The sequence below is a fragment of the Eriocheir sinensis genome, chromosome 9 (assembly GCF_024679095.1).
Source record: "Eriocheir sinensis breed Jianghai 21 chromosome 9, ASM2467909v1, whole genome shotgun sequence".
Lineage (NCBI taxonomy): Eukaryota > Metazoa > Arthropoda > Malacostraca > Decapoda > Varunidae > Eriocheir > Eriocheir sinensis.
In genome coordinates, this window is record NC_066517.1 from 11,186,731 (window position 1) to 11,191,651 (window position 4,921).

Genomic DNA, 4,921 nt, shown 5'->3' on the forward strand with positions numbered 1-4,921 from the left:
ACGAAGCGTGATTCAGTCTAGACCGCTACACGCGAAGCTCAGAACCCAGCCGTCTGAACCACTAAGGAACACACGCCTAATAATGATACGTCTCCCCTTATGAACGGGTGTTATTCCCGGATTAATTCGTTCACGCAGTCACTGGTTAGCGTTCAGTCTTCTTGGCCTTGAAATTTGGGTAGTAGAAGGACCAGAAGGAGATGGAGAGAGAACAGGACGAGGAGGAGGTGGAGAAAATGGAAGAGAAGGAGGAGAGAGATGAAAAAAGGAGGAAGAGAAGGAGGGAAACATGGAGAAGGAATTGGTCGGAGAAAATTTAGGGGAATGTTCACCTTTCTTGTATTTTTTATATTTTTTTATTCTAGTGTTGATTTTCAGCTTTTGAGGCAGAACATTCACCTTGTTTTGTATTTTCTTTTTTTTCTATTTTATTTTAGTGTTAGCTTTTATTTATTTTAGGCAGAATTCATCCTCTCATGTAGTTTATATTTATTTTTATTTTAGTTTCAATATATTCGTGTTTTTCTTTACTCTTGTTTTCCTTATTTTCGTTTATTTTTGAACGCTGGTGCGATCAAAAAGGTTATATTGTGCATTACTTTTCACTGTTATTTCTGTTTAAATTTTGCTCTTTCTTTGTTCCGAGTGTTAATGTTCTTTTTCTTTCTGCTCTTGATTTTCTTTATTTCTGGGTTTATTTTTTAATGCTGGCGAGATTAAAAGCTGAATTCCGCTTATTATTTTTACTTCTCTTTTAATTTTGCTGTTCTTTTCCTATTTAGTTGTTCTTTTTCCTTACTGTTCATTATTATTGTTATTGTTTGTGGTGGTGGTGGTGGTGAAGGTTGCATTGTTGTTGTTGTTGTTGTTGTTGTTGTTGTTGCTATCGTTGTTGTTATTCTGGTTACTAATACGATCATAATTATAACATATCGACAAAGAGAGGGAGGGAGAGGGGGAAAGGCAGGAAGGGGAGTGAGGGGAAATTGAGAGATTGGAAAGAAGGGGAGAGATGAGGGGAACGGGCGAGGGGGGGGAGAGAGAGAGAGAGAGAGAGAGAGAGAGAGAGAGAGAGAGAGAGAGAGAGAAGGGGACGGTGTTATGGAGCTTACACACACACACACACACACACACACACACACACACACACACACACACACGGTGCTTGGTCAAGTAATGTTTCACTCTTTAATAATCTCTGTTCGCTTAGAAAAGAGTAAGAGTAGGAGAGTTGAGTTCTAATTCTTTTTCCATCCGCCCCTCCCATCCCTCCTGCTTCCATTTTTATCTGTTGTCTCCTCTCCTAACTGTCCCTCCTCGTTTTTTCCATCACTCGCTCATTATCGTTTTCTTCCTCCACGTGGCGGGTCGATAAGGCAGGCGATAAATAGAGCCGCCACGTGCGTCGGGGAGTCGCACGTGGCCGAGGGAGGGAGGGAGAGCGGGGTCAGGGAGGTGGTGTTGTCATCCGTCACCATGGCAACGATGACGCCGCCTCACCTCACCCACCTGTCACTCCTTCCCACCTCACGCTTGCCGATGTTTTCTTGTTTCTCACGTTAACCAAAAAGAAGAAAAAAATCTCTCTCTCTCTCTCTCTCTCTCTCTCTCTCTCTCTCTCTCTCTCTCTCTCTCTCTATATATATATATATATATATATATATATATATATATATATATATATATATATATATATATATATATATATGCCTGAAATCGTGCCAAATCTATTCTCCGACTAACCAAAATTCTTTCATTAATAGAAAATGTCAAAACCTTGCTTTCTAAATCTTACCGTGACTTCTGGCATCTAGCCAAAAACATCTCCTCCAACTTCACTTCTTCATCTTTCCCTCCACTCCTCAGTCCTGACGGCAACACTGCCGTCTCAACTATCTCTAAGGCTGAACTCTTCTCTCAAACTTTTTCTAAAAACTCCACTCTGGACGATTCTGGGCATATTCCTCCTACTCATCCCCCCTCTGACTCCTTTATGCCTGTTATAAAGATTCTTCAAAATGATGTTTTCTATGCCCTCTCTGGCCTCAATCCTCAGAAGGCTTATGGACCTGATGGAGTGCCTCCTATTGTCCTTAAAAACTGTGCCTCCGTGCTGTCACCCTGCCTGGTCAAACTCTTTCGCCTCTGCCTGTCAACATCTACCTTTCCTTCTTGCTGGAAGTATGCCTTCATACAGCCTGTACCTAAGAAGGGTGACCGCTCCAATCCCTCAAACTACCGTCCTATTGCTTTACTTTCTTGTCTATCTAAAGCTTTTGAATCAATCCTTAACCGGAAGATTCAAAAGTACCTTTCCACTTCTGACCTTCTATCTGATCGCCAGTATGGGTTCCGCAAGGGGCGTTCTACTGGTGATCTCCTAGCCTTCTTAACTGACTCTTGGTCATCCTCTCTTAGCCGTTTCGGTGAAACTTTTGCTATTGCGCTGGACATATCAAAAGCTTTTGATAGGGTCTGGCACAAATCTTTGCTTTCTAAACTACCCTCCTACGGTTTCTATCCTTCTCTCTGTACCTTTATCTCCAGTTTCCTTTCTGACCGTTCTATTTCTGCCGTGGTAGACGGTCACTGTTCTTCCCCTAAATCTATTAACAGTGGTGTCCCACAGGGTTCTGTCCTATCTCCCACTCCTTTTCTGTTGTTCATTGATGATCTTCTTTCCAAAACGAACTGTCCTATCCATTCCTACGCCGATGATTCCACTCTGCATTATTCAACTTCTTTTAATAGAAGACCCACCCTTCAGGAACTTAACGACTCAAGGCTGGAGGCTGCAGAACGCTTAGCCTCAGACCTTACTATTATTTCCGATTGGGGCAAGAAGAACCTGGTGTCCTTCAACGCCTCAAAAACACAGTTACTCCACCAATCCACTAGACACAATCTTCCAAACAAATAACCCATATTCTTTGACAACACCCAGCTATCACCTTCCTCAACACTAAACATCCTCGGTCTATCCTTAACTCAAAATCTTAACTGGAAACTTCATATCTCATCTCTTACTAAATCAGCTTCCTCGAGGCTGGACGTTCTGTACCGTCTACGCCAGTTCTTCTCCCCTGCACAGTTGCTGTCCATATACAGGGGCCTTGTCCGCCCTCGTATGGAGTATGCATCTCATGTGTGGGGGGGCTCCACTCACACAGCTCTTCTGGACAGAGTGGAGGCTAAGGCTCTTCGTCTCATCAGCTCTCCTCCTCATACTGATAGTCTTCTACCTCTTAGATTACGCCGCAATGTTGCCTCTCTATCTTCTATCGATATTTCCACGCTGACTGCTCTTCTGAACTTGCTAACTGCATGCCTCCCCCCCTCCCGCGGCCCCGCTGCACTCGACTTTCTACTCATGGTCATCCCTATACTGTCCAAACCCCTTATGCAAGAGTTAACCAGCATCTTCACTCTTTCATCCCTCACGCTGGTAAACTCTGGAACAATCTTCCTTCATCTGTATTTCCTCCTGCCTACGACTTGAACTCTTTCAAGAGGAGGGTATCAGGACACCTCTCCTCCCGAAATTGACCTCTGATTTTCGACACTCCTTTAACCTCTGTTCGGGAACAGTGAGCAGAGGGCCTTTTTTTCTTTTTTTTTTCTTTGCGCCCTTGAGCTGTCTCCTTAGCTGTAAAAAAAAAAAAATATATATATATATATATATATATATATATATATATATATATATATATATATATATATATATATATATATATATATATATATATATATATATATATATATATATATATACACATACATACATATATGAAGAATTAAATAAATAAATAGATAAACAAATAAATAATAGTGATGCAAAAAAAAACTTGTCAGTATATTTGCAAAATCGCCACTTTTTTTTTTTTTTTTTTTTTTCCCTTTCCTCTCGATATTCTCTTGTTTCCCGCGTTCACAAATATATGAATAGGACCAAAAGTGTAAAAACCTACGAGGCACGTACGCAAAATCGTGTCCAAAATATATATTTTTTTCTTTTCTGCCGCTTTTATCTTTACGTGGATTTCACACAGAAATGGACTGCAGTGCAACACGATCTCTTAAAAATAGCGAAATTAACTAATAAATTTGCAGTTGCCTTTTCTTTGGTTATCATTATTTATCATTTAGTTAGTTTAGCCATTTAGCATTTTTCATTTAGTAAGTTTAGCCATTTATCATTTATCATTTAGTTAGCGCCTTCAGATCTTGTCAACATTCAAGAAACTCACGAAACAAACTTTTGGGAGAATTTTCAAATAACGACCAAGAAACTGAAATGTGACCCCGTTCGTAATTCTGAACTCCATTCACTTAATTTATTATTTAGTTATCGCCTTCAGATCTTGTTAACATTCAAGAAACTTACGAAACACGAAATTTTAGGAGGAGAAGTTTCACAAAGCTACCGCGAAATTGAAATACGACCCTGTTCATAATCCCAAACTTCGCAAAAAAAGAAAGAACTGCCAATACATATAATTTATCATTTAGTTATGGCTTTCAGATCTTGTTAACATTTAAGAAACTAACGGAACACAAACTTTTAGGAGGAGGAGAAGTTTCACATCGCTACTGAAAAGCTGAATTGTGACCCCGTTGATAATCCTCCACAACCACCACACACACACACAAAAAAAAAAAGAGCAACTCGTGCAAATCGCTACCGTAATCCTCCCTTTCTTTCCCCCCTATCTTTTCTTAGTCTCATTACGTATGGATTTTAAAGCTGTTAATGGAGGAGGGACTTACATTTACTTTTTTGCTGTTGTCATTATTGGAGGGACAAGGTGAGGGGGAGGTGAAGGTACGGCCGCGCGAGCCGCCCTTCCCACGGTAGCTCTAATGATTTTATCGCGAGGGTGTGCTATCTATCCGGATGTCTGGCGGTACTAATGGATTAACG